The 16,797-nt window shown below is 39.3% G+C and overlaps 1 pseudogene; it reads left to right on the top strand.

Moving 5' to 3' along the window:
• Positions 1 to 12,985: 12,985 nt before the first annotated feature.
• On the top strand, positions 12,986 to 16,066 carry LOC136481794 (WAT1-related protein At5g64700-like; annotated as a pseudogene).
• The last annotated feature ends 731 nt before the right edge of the window (positions 16,067 to 16,797 follow it).

Raw genomic sequence — 16,797 nt, 5'->3', positions numbered from 1 at the left:
ATCATGCATTTATAAGATCGGTTCCTAGATCGCTCCTACAAATTCATTTGTAGAGGCGGCTGGTGTTATCAGCTGTTCCTACTAATAGATTTGTAGGGGCGGCTGGTGTTATCAGCCGCCCCTATAAATCGATTTGTAGGGACGGCATGTAACACCAGCCGTCTCTACAAAATTGATTTGTAGGGGCGGCTGTAGTACCATCCACCCCTATAGTATATTTTTCTACTAAAAATCAAATTTACAATTCAAATTCGACCAGAACATATATATATATATATATAATATTCAAATATGACCATAAGCACAAGAGCATTATATAAACTACCATTACAAGTCCAATTCACAAGAATATATACAATCAATCATTACATAGACATAATTCACAAGTCTATTTCGTTCCACAAGTCCAAACCGTCCCACAAGGTAACACCAATGTCAAATTTCATACACATTGTTATCAACGGCCTAGAGCTAGCCTTTCAGTCTCACGAAGGTGTTGGTACTGAGGATTTCTACCTAAGTCAGAATCTCGGTCATGGTATGTGCCTTTGACGTATACAATCTGGTCCAATATGAAGTTGTAAAGGTCACCGATGAGCTCTAAAAGTTTGTCATCCTTTTGGGTATCTTTAAATTTCTTTCTCTTCTTTCCACTACAAGAGAACAAGTTTCAGTTTAGTATTTTATATCATGTGCGAAGTTTTTATACTACGGGTGAATCAAGGGTTTGTAGGGGCGGTTTAGTATTTCAAATCAATGGTTTATAGGGGCGTTTCCCAAGCTTCCCTTACAAATTGATTTGTAGAGGCGACTTGTGTCACCAGCCGCCCCTACTGTATTTGTAGAGGCGGTTGTAACACCAGCCGTCCCTATAATTCCTATTTGTAGAGGTGGTTCACTCTATAACCGTCTCTACAGTATATTTTTACAAAAAAAATGAAAATTAAAAATTTAAATATAACCGGAACATATATATATATATATATATATATATATATATATATATATAATATAAGCTACAAGGACATTATATCAACAACTAATTGACAAGAAGATATATGCATTACAAACCCATAGTAATTTAAATTACTTCATTACAAACACATAATAATTTAAATTTATTCATTACAAACCATAGTAATTTAGATTAGTTCATTATTACAACTAACAGTAATTTAACTTCCTAGAATTTTCTAACGTCGTACCATATACTCGGAGAAGTGCAGATCATTCATTTCATATACCGAAATGTTACTGATGTAGCGCAATGTATTTACCAGTGCACTCTCCCTTACTTTACAAGATCGTTCATAAGGTCTACTGACGACGATCAGCATTGGTCAAGAACCTTCACTCCTAGTCACAAGAATTTTTACCTGGATTCCCTCTAAAGTGGAAACAGGGCCACCATATTCCCATTTATAACGACCCAAGTGATACATGGCCTGGTTTAAAATGGCTTCAAAGCTACAACTTGAGTATGTTACGTCGTTCTCCTGAATCTGCAAGTGTTGGGAAAAATATGGTTATTAGAACCATGCATATATATAGACATAATAATTATTCTGGATATAAGTTATGAGACTAACCACATCATTTATGTTGTCCTCAGCAAGCTTTGCACAAAACAGTCTAATATCATGGTGGAGGCCCACATTCAAAGCAGCAATCCTCATGGAGGAGTATGTAGGAATATTGTACCTAATATTTTGAAGCGCCCTTAAACATGCTTGCACAACATATTTTTGCGCAGTAATGTCATGAGGTTGACCACTGCTCGTCCTATCGATGTATAAAACCATACCTTGTTCGTTACCCGCCCTAGCGAGAATAGAAAAGCCAATTCGACATTGCTTGATTCGACCATCTATTGGAAATGTATCAACATTGAGGAAATCAACCCCAAAATTTGAGAGTCTCTCTGAACCATGGTATAGGATGAATTGTCTACATTTAAGAATTATATATATCAGAATAAAATATCTATAGAGGTGTTATTAAAACATGTTACTTACTATGCTTGGATATGAGTGGTTTTCCCTCCCCAATGCTGGTTGAAAGCCTAGATCATACACATAATTATTTGGCAGATCCGACGAAGGGAGTTCGGTCATATCTTCTCCTAAATTTATGTCAAGGAAAACAATTATAGTAGAGGAACAGGACATGATAGTAGGAGCAGAGGACATGAGAGGAGAAGCGTAGAAGTAGTAGGACTAGGAGATGAGGGTCTACAAAGCAGCATCAGTATTATTAATAGATATTGTTGCTTGTGCATCCAAAATATCGCTGCCGACATAAATTAGTGTTATCCAAACTAATAGGCCTTAGACACCATAATTAAATCATCATCCAATTGTGTTATCCAACTACATCGACCATCTAATTGTGTCATCACAGGCCTAAGTATTGCAGTTGCATTGGTAGCTCATGAAAGCCTCATCTAAAGTCCAAACACCATCACCAATAGACTAATAATCACCACATTCTTGCAAGAACCACTCTTACCACTCAGAGGAGGACGCTTTCTCCACAATCAGTTGGGATCAGATTAGGGGAGGTAGTTGCTGCTCCAACATAGGCATTGAAATCTCTAAGTTTATGGTCATAGTTATTGTACTTCTTGTGTATAGCATTTTTGAACCCAAGCACATGTTCACTAGCCTCATGCCAAGACGTGTAATTCCCAAGTTTCTTCCTGTTGAAAACAACATAGCAAGGGTCCATTTTCTAGTGGAAGTGAAGAAAATAGCCATCAATCAAGTTCAAACTAACTCACAAAACGAGTAGTAATAGTAGTAGTAGAGGTAGAGGCCTCAAAAATATGTCAATCATCATTTGATAAAGAACTTGGAGCATAAAGGCATCATAAACACAGTGAGCTTATATAAAAATAGTGAGCACATAGAAAAAGACAGTAGGGGTGGCTGGTAATGATGCCAAGTTCCTCATAAGTTCTTGATCATCAGCTCATATTCTATATAATGTATAGACTTAGACAATTTCATCATCGGCAAAACAAAGAAGAGGAGATGAGAGGCGAGATTTGGCAAAAAAAAAAACAACAGCTGCTTAACAAACATAGAGAGAAAAAGGTGTAAAAAAAGGTAGTTGCTGCTTCTCAAACATAGAGGATAGGAAAGGTGACAAAAAAACAACAGTTGCTTATAAGTAGGGGCCATTCGATCATCATATGAGCTACCTCATATGCATTAGAATTTGTTTTTCTGTTGCCTAATAGATCTGTAAGATTCGTAAGGAGAAGAAGAAAGAACTAGCCACATCAGATAAGAGGATCGAGAATAGGAACCGAGCACAGCAACAAGGACACAGAGAAACAATATCCTATTTCTTGTGCGTCTAGTCACAGAACGGGCCCGACCTGAGGACGCTGAACTGTGTCAACAGAAAATCAGAACAACAACAACTACCAGGAAGTGTCGTTAGGCCTGTAACCAATGTTTTTTTATTTGATTGGCCAGAGCCAACATATTAGAATGGAATTTTAGTACATGCCAACCACAACACCAAACACAATAACAAAAGCACCAACCATGCCTGCTTTCCATTATGATGTAAGGGCAATCATTTCAAATTTTCTAAAATCAAGAAGTATTCCCCAAACATGAAAAAGAAGCTCAGGTAAAACGTGTGAAGCAAGTCATTTCGTTAGGATGAACCAATCAACTGAACTGATTGAGCATAGTGCCAAACAAGGGTTCAAATGAATTACTTCTAGCCAATAGCAGCCTTGAACATCTCAAGGAACAATTAGAAAGACTTAATTGTATAGCACGTGTTCAGTAATCTAGAAGCAAGACAAATTTTGAACTAGAACAAATTGCAACCGATGATGGCGCAATAATGAATGTCAGAAACTAAAGAATAGCCACACGCATACTGAATCACGATAATAATGCTACTAGGCAGTGTGAGATTGACGAAAATACTATTTGGTTCAGCAAACATGTCAAAAACAACATATAACAAACATGACTAACAAAATTACTAGAGGAAACCAGAATCAAGAACAATAAAAATTAAGCGTTCCAAAAAATACTTATTCCTAAAAATTATCTTTTAGAAATCAAATTAAACATGCAGAAAAGCTGTGTAATCAGCTACAAAGCTCTTAGCTTAGCTCAAGCTCAAGCTCAAACTGAATATACTTAGGCTTTTGCTATGACTTTTACTCGTGTTAAACTTGACTCATCAATTGATCATTGCCCTAGCTAATCACTTATCCATGACCCTTCACCCCTCCTAGCGGCTGCCCTATATACTCCTTATATCTTTTTTCTGCCCAAGTATACTATTGCATTTTTTGTAGCAATTACCCAAAATTATTTAGGGTCGTAATGAAACAAATGTTGTAATATCTCCTTTGTTTTAGTGTATGGTGATTTTAGTACCATATTATTAAGTTCTTTGACTTCCATTTATAGAAATGGTCAATATATTTTTATCGGTTGTTATCTTCGCCCAGGCTCTAAAAATGTTCAGGTCCGCCTCTGCTAGTCCCAACAAGGTGTACAGATCCCATTGACTTGATCAGTAAAGAAGTCAATCCCCTGACCATAGTTTTTTCATTCCCTAACCCACCCTTTCTCCTTAGACACCAGCCATGGCACCTGCACATCCAAGGTGTCAGATGTATACGAACACCTGTTTGAAGTCACATGATCATAGGTCCTGACTCCTGCCTAATGGTGAGCATGGCAGATGAAGTTATATATATTATGTCAGAACTGCATCAAATTGACAAACATACAATAAAGCAAGAAAAGTGTTAATTGTGATAGAGTTTCGAATTAAGTAATTCGGTATTATAACTCTCTCCATTCAAATTCATAATGAAGATTTAAAATAACAGTCCCATTCCCATATATTCATACGTTAAGGAAAAAACATGAATCGAGAATGCATCTGGTATAGCTACAGAAAGACAAATATTTAGGAATGGCATTTATTATCTAGGATTCTGGAAACAAGATAAATACTTTTCATGTCAAAATATTAGAAAAAGGAAACGGTAAATTTGCGCAGCATCAAATACCAAGTTCAAATGGAACAATGTCTACTAGTTATGTTTTCAGTTCCCTGATATGTTCTATAGTTAGCTAGCACATATCGCAGGAGATAGAAATGTTGATAAATTTTCTTGGTGTTTTAATAATTAAATTATCAGAATGCTGTACTATTTCAACTGAATATTTAACACATATATAACAAAAGAAGTAACAAAGTTCTCTTACCTTTCCAAAGTTCATAGAACCAGTTAAAGTTTGAGTAGTCAATGCCCCACATATAGAAATGTTGGTATTTTTTCTTGTGATCCTATCTATCATTTTTAGTACAGTACAGCGAACACAAAACACCACGCATGAACAAGAAGATACAGTCATACAACACAGCAAGAAAGAATGCATATTTGCAAGAAGCAAGTATATAAGATGGAAGAATGTTGGAAGGATAGACATACCACACCGATGAAAGTAAATCTGAACTTGAACTGCACCTGGACCTCGGTTGCTGCAGACCTGGTGTTGAACTCTGTCAGCTACATTGCAAAAAGAATTCAGAGGACGGAGAGAGAGGAACCAAGAATTCTTCAGCATCATAAGAATCCAAGTTACACTAATGCAGTGGAACAGATACTCGAATAGCTCTTCAAAGTCTAAGGGAATGTTGCAGCGGATCCTAGGGACAGAGCTGCATTGCAGAAAGAAATTAGGGGACGGGAGAGAAGAATCAATAATTCTTCATCGTCATACACAATCCAACTTACACCAATGCAGTAGAAAGGGGTTCTCAAAGACCACTTGGACAGCCTACGCGATGTCTCAATGGATACCAGGGAACACTCGGCCTGAAAAACAAGTATCCAAGATATTAGGGGAGGGGAAAAACCAAGAAACGCATGATGAGAAAAGAAGTGGAGAGAAGCATGAAGCTCCTCAAAACTATCTCCAGCATGTACGAATTCAATGGCGGCAGGAGGGGCGCCGGAATTCGATAGCTCAGCCGGCAAGGCGGCAAGCGGCAACCCAGCCGAGCCCCTCAGACTGTTGAGTGGCGCAGAGTGCGGCGGCCTGAGGGAGGCGCCTGGGCGGCGCAGAGTGCGACCTCTGTGCGGCGCGTAGGGAGTCCAAGTGGGGGAGGGCAGTGGGGCTGGCGGCGCGCAGCGAGGCGCTCGGGGTTTGTTGTCGCACCTGTGGACCGGGTCATGGAGGATGAGGCGGGTCGGCCGGCCGGGGGCTCAACCCTAGCCGCCGTGGAGATTGGGTAGCCTGACGACGTCGGGAGGAAGAAGAGAGCGCCCAACACTTAGGAAATTTTGGCCTCCGAGTGCCCGTTCTTATATACCCAGGACGATTTGTAGGGGCGGCTCCTGATCTAGCCGCCCCTACAAATATTTTTCTATTTTATCAAATTATTAATTCTATATTTTTATATCACAAAAACACAAAGTAAATGTATATAATATTTTTTATTATCTATATATGCACAAATATATATATATAAATAATTTGATGATATTCAAAACAATATAGAAAACAAAAAAAATTCAAAAATTAAAAATTTGAAATTTGAAATTCAAACAATCACAACCTGAAACAATATTTTGAAAGAGTAAATGATTTCAGCTGAAAAACTCATGAATACCAAAGTTGTAGAACTCATCAAGATCTACAACTTATATTTTGGTCATCTTTTTATTTGACCAAATTTGAACAGTTTAAATTTTAAATTTCCATAAATATCAACTTCAAATAAGATTTTGAAACCTTAAATGGTTTCAAATAAGAAAGTCATTAACATAAAAGTTGTTGAACACATCACTATCTACAACTTTTATTTTGTTCATCTTTTCATTTGATAAAACTAGACAGTTGAAATTTTGAATTTCAATAAATGACAACTTCAAACAAGATTTTGAAACCTTAAATCATTTCAACTATAAAAGTCATGAACATAAAAGTTGTTGAACTCTTCACTATCTATAACTTTTATTTTGGCCACTTGTTCATTTGACAAAGTATTAGTAAACATTGTTCATAAATTCACATATCACTCATAGTTTCATGAACTATACGAGAGACATGTTGATTTGTGAACAATGTTTACTATCACTTTGTCAGATGAAGAAATGACCAAAATAAAAGTTGTAGATCTTGATGAGTTATACAACTTTGGTATTCATCACTTTTTTAACTAAAATCATTTGGTGTTTCAAAATCTTGTTAGAACTTGTCATTTTTTAAAATTTGAAATTTTGAATTGCTCAAACTTTGTCAAATGAAAAGAATGACCAAATCAACACAGTAACTTGATAGGGCATGATTTTAGAAACTTTAATGAAAAAAATCATCACATTTGGGGTTAGTATGAGGGAGAAAAACTAGTTACAAATTTTACCTAGAGATTAAAAAGAAAAATCACAACTGTTCAAGATGATCAAAGATGAATAAGTGTGATTTCTCTTTTTAATCTATGGCTGAAACTTGTAACTAGTTTTTCTCCCTCATACTAACTCCAAATGTGATGGTTTTTTTCCTAAAATTTTCTAAAATTATGCTCTATCATTTTAGTTTGGTCATCTATCTTTATCACTAATGTTAGACAATTCAAATTTTGAATTTCAGAAAATGACAACTTCAAACCTGATTTTCAATCATTAAATGATTTCAGCTATAAAGGTGATGAATATAAAAGTTGTATAACTCATCAAGATCTCCAACTTTTATTTTGGTCATTTCTTCATTTCATAAAGTGTTAAGTGCTTGTTTTAAGTGTTTCAATAGTAGTCCAAACATGTTGCAGTAGTAATAAGTGACTGTTTCAAGTGTCTGCGTGTTACAGCTGTTTTAGTAGTAATAGAGTGGATGTTGCAATAGGTTCATCTAGATGTCACAAGGGTAGTCTCACATACATGCATAAATGTAGTCTCACACACATACATAAATCTATAGTCTCACACATATACATAAATATATAGTCTCACACACATGCATAAATGAAGTCTTACAAACACACACACTTACACAAACACTCCACGTTCAATAACTAGCTAGCCCGCTGTAACGACTTTTTCTTTGATACCTTTTTGTTCCCATGGCAATATATCTTTGGGTAGGTTCTTTTCCATAACACTGATCTTTTTAGGAAAGTCTGTGAATAGCAACATCTCATCGTAGTTATTGTAAGCTTCAACATCATCCACGCCATTAACTCCGATAATGTGCTGTTTTCCGAAGGCAACCACGTGCTTTGTCTTCTTATTCGAGGGAGGTTACTTTGTGGGTTAGGCATATAGAAAACTTGTGCGACACATGAAGCGAGCACCCAAGGGTCATCTTGGTAGCCTAGATTCTCGAGGTCCAGGACTCTCAATACGATCTCATTAAGTTGGTATTGTTTGATCCAGTCGCATCGAAATAGGGCCACCATTATATCCCTTGCATAGTCAAGTTCACATATCTCTTTAATGATGCCAAAGTATTGGATATTTTGCCCCACTCCATCGAGAGTTTCTATTCGAACGCCGTTGTTTTGGTTCACATATTTACTATCCTTTGTGTGGGTATAGTATGTGTACCCATTGATGTCATAAGCTTTCCAAGATGTCACTTGTCTCGATGGCCCCTCCGCCAACCTACTACTAATGGTAATAGAGTCTATGGTTTCTCCAGATAGTATGTTTTGGTCCTTCAACCATGTAGTTAGTCGTTGCTTGTGCTGTTTCATGACCCAATCGTCTGAACGACCATTTCTCTCCGCCATAATGATAGCCAAGTGTTCATCAATATACGGTTGCATCAGTTGTCTACTCTACAAGACACTGTAATGCGCCTGACTCACTTCTTTGTAATCATGGTCGATGAACACTTTTCTAGCACTAGTGCCCTTCCCAGCTAGCATACCCTTGTGATAAGAATCAGGTTTACCAATCCCTTTCTATACTTTTAGGTACTCTTGACAGCACTCGATGACTTCTTTAGTACTATAACCCTCTATCATAGAGCCTTCTGGGTATGCTCGATTATGCACGTATCGGCTTATAACCGACATGAACTGCTTGTAGGACCACATTTCATGCAAGTAGCAAGGGCCCAACACCTGTATCTGATGAACCATACGAATCATGAGATGTGGCATTATATAAAAAAAGTAGGAGGTAAACACATCTCTAGTTGGTTTTTTATCTCCACCACAAATTCATGTAGGTCACTCAGGTCTTTCTTGCCAATCATCTTTTGTGAGATCTTTGAAAAGAAGTAGCACATGTGGTGATGGCCATTTTCAAGAACTCTGGCTTTATAGCCCTGATGGCAATAGGTAGAAACACTATCAGCATCACATGACAATCGTGAGCCTTGCAGTGTGTTATTAACAAGCCCTTCATCGACACTAGCTTCTTCACATTCGCTGAAAACCCAGTCAGGACTTTGACCCCCCTCAGGAAAGTACATATAGCTTTCTTCTCTTCTAGTGTTCGGTTGAAGCACGCCGCAGGTAGAGTGTGTTTTCCATTAGCCTCAGGTACCTCGTGAAGCTGTGGCATCATGTTTAGCTGCACCATGTCTTTCCGTAATTTTAGACCATCCTTTGACTTGCCTATGTCTATCAAGGTAGCAATGAGACTCTCAAAGACATTCTTCTGCACGTGCATATCATCAATGGCATGGGGGACCTCCAAGTCTAGCCAATAAGGCAGATACTGAAAGAAGATTGATTGTTTCTTGAAAGGTACGCCTTCGACAGGAGGTGTACTTCTATCTCTATTCGTCCCATCTGGATTCTTCTTTCCATAGACGACGCGTATGTTTTTCATCATTATATACACGTGTTCTCCGTTATGACGTCTCTCCGAAGGGGGTTCAATCTCCGGGGTGTTGTCATAAAATCTAAAGAACAATTTGCTGTGGTACTTGCGACTTGTCTTTAAGAAGCGCCAGTTCCTTAGGTAAACTATGTTCTTGGATGCATCTAGGAACACCCATGTAGTACCATCCAAGCAAACTAAGCATCCCGTCTTCCCTTTGATCTGTCCAGACAAAGCAAACAGCGCGAGGTAATCATTGGTAGTAACAAATATTATTGCTTTACATATGAAGTCCTCCTTTCAGAACGCATTGTACATCGGCTCCCCATGCCTCTATAGCCTCTCCATTTCTTGCATCAAAGGCTCGAGGAACATGTCTATATCAATGCCTAGTTGTTTAGGGCCAGAAATAAGAATAGTGAGGAGAAGCTGTACTTTCTCTTCTGACACAACCACATTGGGATATTGTACATTGTCAAGATCACTAGCCAAGTGTTGTGGTCGCTTATCCTCTCATTGAAGGGATCCATTCCATGATGCTCAAGCCAAACTGTACATTCCTTAGGTCATCGCTGAATTCTTTGTGCTTCTCATCGATCCTTTGCCACTAACTATAATCGGTCGGGTGTGCAATCTTATCATCATCCACTTTGCGCTCAACATCCCACCATGTCATTAGTGCGGCTTCTTTAGGGTTTACGAAGATACGTCTCAAGCGGTCGGTCACTGACAGGTACCACATTACCAAGCTAGGAATTCTTCTCTGCTTTGCATCGTTGCCTAATGGAGTGTCCTCTGGGGGCTGAGATTCTTGTACCACCTTTTTTGTACCCTTCTTATTCCTCTTTTTCCCCATGGAGGCTATGTCCCCACCGTAAAGGTCATTGTTCTTGTACTAGCTGGGCCCACACCAGGGACATTTATCCAGTGACTTGAATGTTTCGCCACGAAAAAGGATACAGTGGTTGGGGAATGTATGGATTTTTTAACCCCCATTGTCAATGGACTTATGACCTTCGTTTGGTATGTGTTGGTGGGAACTGAGTTTGGTTGTGGCAGCACCCATGACAGGAGACGCAATAGATCATTGAAACTACAGTCTAACCAGCCATACTTAGCCTTCAGGATGAGTAGCTCAAGCATAAAACGTAGCAATAGCCAATGTGTCAGACAACCCTTTTCAACACCATACACAGTCTCCTTTGATACTTTTGTCACCCTTTCTAAATTTTCTAGACCTTTTGGGCTCTTTAGTAAAATCTCTGGTCTAAGGGCTCAAATCATATCCTCCAAATCATCTTCATCCCCGACACGTGCTCCGCCATCATTATTGGCACCACCTTCGTCGTTACCATCCCAACCACCAGCATCACCACCTTGTTCATTACCAATCTTAGGATCCATTCGTGCATCAAGCTCTGCTGAATATTGGGACAGGGATTCTAGGGTTTCGTTGTTGTATTCCTCCTCATCCTCGTCGTTAGCAATAACCGTTTCACCATAATGAATCCACACTATGTAGTCCTCAACAATTCCTCGTATAATCAAATGTGATATGATGATAGTCACATATGTCCATGCCATACGGTTCTTGCAATCTTTACAGGGACAAATAATTGTATCCTTATTCTCTGTCAACGTCGTTGCATGCTTCTCTGCGGCTTCAATAAATTTATCCACCTCTTCACGAAAACCTGCCTTGAACCTTAACGAACCATACATCCAAGAGTTCCTGTAATCCATCTTTTACAACAACAACAAAACAAACATTAAAGGACTACTTATTCAGATATATATAAAAATGAATCAAATTAATAATTACTTGAGAATAATTATATATACTTCAGATATATATGAATATAAATCAAATATAATTATATGAAGCATACAAACACACCATGGTAGAGGAAAATTAATTAATAGCCTATTTATTCATAAATAATTAAAATACATATTTATTGATTACAATAAATAATTTCAAAGACAACAATTAGCAACAATTATATTTTACCCAATATATTTCATGCAAACCCTAGTCCAATTTCATCAAATATAAATTTACAAAAACGAAATTAATAAAAAAACCAAACCCTAGATCTAGCTCTAGATCTACATGCACATGAAACATCCATAAAACTAACTAATTGTTCACCAAAATCAAGAAACATGGACCAAATAAGGGTATGATTTGTTCCCATACCTAATTTACCATAGTACATCCAAAACTTGGGTCTAATTTGCTTCATAAGTAGCTCAAGCACCATAGAAGAGAGAGAAAAGCAAAACTCTAATTACTCACTAACCAATCATTAAAACTTCAAAAAAAAATATAGAATAGTATTTTCTTACCTTCTACAACCTCTCCACCAAAGGATTTGAGACCAAAACCTTCTCCTTAGTAGAGTAATTTTTGGGAGGTGCCCAAATCCTCCCTATTTTTTTACGGGTTGGAGTGAGTGACCCGAGGAAGAAGAAGGGATTGTAAGTTTTTATACGTGGGGCATTTATAGGGGTGACTGGTGATTGAGCTGCCCCTACAAATCGCAACACCGGGGGTGGCTGGTGAGTGAGCCGCCCTTACAAATCGACCCATTTGTAGGGCGGCTCATATCACCCGTCGCCCCTACTATGCCATTTGTAGGGACGGCTGGTTTTGTGGGTCCCGAGCATGCCCATTATAGGGACGGCTCCATCACCAGCTGCCCCTACAAAAAAATTATCCCGTTGCTATAAACATTTTTTATAGTAGTGTGGGTCTGTCATGTGCTACTGCTGCCTATTGCCATTCGTTTAGTGTTTTTTTTTTGCTTTTTCGAAATGGTTTGTTTCGCAGGCAAACTAAAAGTGGACACGCAACGCAACGCAATGCAAGTCATAGAAAACCCCGCAAAAAAGTGTGCGTTTCACACTTTCACTTGGAACACGCATGCACGTCGCCCCAAGGACAAAGGAGCACGAAATCGCGCTATATACACGTGCTGCAATGGCGGTGCCGTAGCCTGTTGTACACTCGTCCGGCGGCCTGACCGAGCCGTGAACTTCGTACACCAGGTCGGACGCCCGGATCACCGGAGATATATTGTTGGAGTTGGAGAGCTAGAATTTATATTAACAGATCGGAGCCGGCCAGTCATCAGCGGCCTTCGTTGAGGACCCGAGCAAGAAGACAAAAATCAACAGCGATGGTGGACGAAGAGACGGGCGGCGTTAGCGCGGCGGCGGCTGAAGCTGAAGTGAAGAAGGCGGCGGCGCGGGCGCCGCCGGAGGAGATGGCGGCGTGGAAGGCGCCGGCCGCGATGGTGCTGGTGCAGCTGTTCAACACGGGCATGGTGCTGCTGTCCAAGGTGGCCATCGGCCGCGGCATGTTCGTCTTGGCGCTCCTCACCTACCGCAGCCTCTTCGGCGCCGCCATCATCCTCCCCATCGCGCTCCTCCGAGAGAGGTGCGTGTGACTAGCTAGCTTCCGCGTCTGTCCGGCAGAGGTCGGTCGTCCACTGCCATCATCCCTAGTAATGTGGCCGATGTGACATAGCGAGCAACTCTATTCGATCATCCTGGACAAATTAAACTAGAAACATTTTCTGTTTTTAGTACTACATTATAAATTGATTTTGATGTTACTTCAATCAAGAAAAAAGAAAGAAAAAGAAAGCCCTAGTAATGTTCGCTCCTTCAAAAATTGAGATACGTAGCAATGGTACAATTTTGCTTCACTAGTGGAATTGAAGCTATTTTGAAACAAAGGTTTAGTGAAAAAAATTCTTATTGTAGATGTCGAGCTGAGAGAAGCTGATATTTTCCACTTTCATGTGACGTCCACCTCTTATAAAACCGGATTTTAAGGAGCTTCACTCAAAAAGCTGTTTTATTTTTAACCCGTTTGGTTAAAAACCAACTACAATAAATTGTAATCTTGTCGAATCGTCCAATATAAGAGGTAGTTAGTAGCAAAACCTCTAGATATACATCCCTCACGATTTTAGGTACTTTTGCTGATGGCTGGCTTTTCCTGTCATGGAAAAACGTACCTGCGGTAGTGATGTATAGCAGGAGGATTGGAAATTCGTAGTTTCAAACAACTCTATGGATGTATTCTTATTTTCATCCCTTCTGCTTCAGGGGCAAGTGGAAAGAGATGGACTGGCACGCCGCTGGATGGATCTTCCTTAATGCGTTCATCGGGTAAGCTGTAAATATATGTTCATCAATAGTTAAGTTATTCTGAGAGGTTCTGAACAAATATTGCCCTGTTCCGTTGACTTTTGAGTCATCACACCTGTTATCCATTTTGTTGTCTAACATAAAAGAGATCGTAAAAACTATTACACTACAAAATATCATTGAGGCATACCTAGTTACCTACACACTTTCTTCTCATACATTCAAATCTGAACAGTCATGATTCAGAAAATTGTTGGTACTGAAAGCTTGAAGTCTTTAGGGGCGTCAATTTGAACATGACTTATGTTACGCACCTAAATGTCAAGCAGATATGCCATACCAATGAGCCTATTCTACTATGGTCTTCATGACACAACGGCGTCATATGCTGCTATATTCCTCAACTTAGTTCCGTTGACAACCTTCATACTCTCCTTCGTGTTCAGGTACTAACTTCTCTATTTCTTAAAAAAAAAATACACCTCTTGTATGTTGATAGTGCTTAACAATGAAATGCTTCTCTAGTTGTGCAGCATTATGTTACTGTTCACGTATTGTACATCTTTAGTTCCCAATAGCAATGCTCACACTCGATTTCATGGCAATGAATTATTCAATTCTTGCATTCTAGGATGGAGGCATTGCGAATCATGAGCATGTCGGATCGCTTAAGATTGCAGGAGTTGTGGTATCCGTCGGGGGTACAATGATCATCAGCCTATACAAGGGAAAGATTCTGCATCTATGGAACCCTGTTCTTCACCATCACAACAAAGAGCCTGTGGATGCTGCAAAGCCATCATCAGCTACGTGGAACAATCTTGTTGGTAGGCAGCAGCTTCACGCTTGCTTGCTGGTACCTAATTCAGGTAGTGGCGTGCTTCGATGACCGTCATTGTGTTGTCATGATCAATTTTGAAGTGATCTTAGCTCATAATGTTTTTTTTTTTTTTGTGAATCATAATGTATTTTTTTCTGTTTTCCTATATGGTTGCAGTCGAAGGTTCTGAAGGTATATCCGTACAAATACTGGTCATCCATGACTACGTGCTTGGTTGGAGGGCTTCAGACAGCACTTGCTGGAGTCATATTTAGGAGGGACAACAACGCCTGGAAGATTGGATGGGATATAAACCTTCTGACCATCATTTACTCAGTAATTTATCTATACATTTTCTACAACAAGCACTGATGATAGTTTGTCGTGCAAACCAGGGTAGTGACCAGACATCGTTTTGAGATGATTGGCAACCCTGACAGAGCTAATTTAACTAGTGAACAGACATGATCCATTCTACCCATTGTATGGGAATTAACCATGCAACGTATTGGGTGCAGGGGGCACTTGCAACGGCACTTAAATACAGCATGAACTCGTGGGCTGTATCTAAGAAAGGCCCATCATACCCTCCAATGTTCAGCCCATTGTCTGTGGTGTTCGCTGTTGTGCTGGGCTCCATCTTCATCGGCGACGACATCACCGTTGGAAGGTTAGTTCTGTTGTTGTTGTTGTTTTATGTTTTGTACCTTTTCCCCTTATCCATGCTCTGTTCTCTTGTTTCAGTAACAAAAAAAAGATACATTACTTATCTAATAACAATGCTATCTACTAAAATCTATTAGTCTTAAAATGAACTAATTAATAGCTAATCAGCACAATGGGTCATTTTTATGGCCATATGTCGCGATTGATTGTACTGCGTTGTTCTTTCTTATGAATGTGCAGCCTCATTGGGACGGTTCTGGTGATTGTTGGGACCTACATCTTCCTTTGGGCCAAAGCAAATGAGCGACTTGAAAAGTGAATATGTCAGAGAGCACATGTTTAGTTCATAGATTTCCATGGCTCGGGTGGTAGAAACAAATGGAGGCCAACTTAGTAATGTATAAACATCAAAACATAAATTAACACATGCTATATAAAGAAAATGGCCCATACATTAAAATACATAAAAAACAATGTTCATCACAAAGATTTTGTAGATTGAAGTAAAGAATCATGTCAAGGTTATCTTGTCAGCTGTTATGTAGCACATACAAATGGCAACAATTTATTTCCAGGATCCATTTTGTTATAGATATGTGCTTAATAATGTATAATTTTTCCCTTGCTCATTAGTCATGAGCTATGTAATGTTTTTAGTCTTTTACTAAAGTCTTGTAATAATTGAGTGATGATGATGCTTTGAAAGAACCAAAGACCAGTTTTCTTGATATAAAACAATTTATAGCTTGATATAAGTCTATATAGGTAGACAAACTTAACACATGATGTGTGGAAACACCATACTCTACTACAGAAAGTTTAATCACCGCCAGGACTTTCACCGCCGCTTATGAGACAACCGGTCCATAGCCTGAGGGGTCCCTTCTGGGTGACCTGTCTACGGAGATAAACTATTTTCACAGCTGGCCTGGCGTATGATATGATGGTGAACATAGTGCAAGTCTTCACCGCCGCATCATACGCCGAACTAACGGTTGTACATTTTAGCACCACCAGCTATTCATCCAATGAGCGGCGCATGGAGAAACCAGCGGAGATAAGAAGTTTCGCTGCCGGTTCCAAGATGGAAGGACACACCACCATTAGAGCCGGCGGTGAAGCAAGCTAGCACAGTCGGTTCACCATATGATCCGGTGGTGGAAATCGCAATGACTCAAAACACTGCATCACCCGCCATGCCAGCAGTGATAAGAAGTTTCACTGCCAGTTTGTTCAGACACTGAATATCACATGCTTCGATCCGGTGGTACAAACAGATATCACCATCGGCTGTCTATTTAACCACGTGGTGGTAAACTGCTAG

This window comes from Miscanthus floridulus, chromosome 9 (genome assembly GCF_019320115.1).
Source record: "Miscanthus floridulus cultivar M001 chromosome 9, ASM1932011v1, whole genome shotgun sequence".
NCBI lineage: Eukaryota > Viridiplantae > Streptophyta > Magnoliopsida > Poales > Poaceae > Miscanthus > Miscanthus floridulus.
This window is presented reverse-complemented; position numbering and strand designations above follow the sequence as displayed.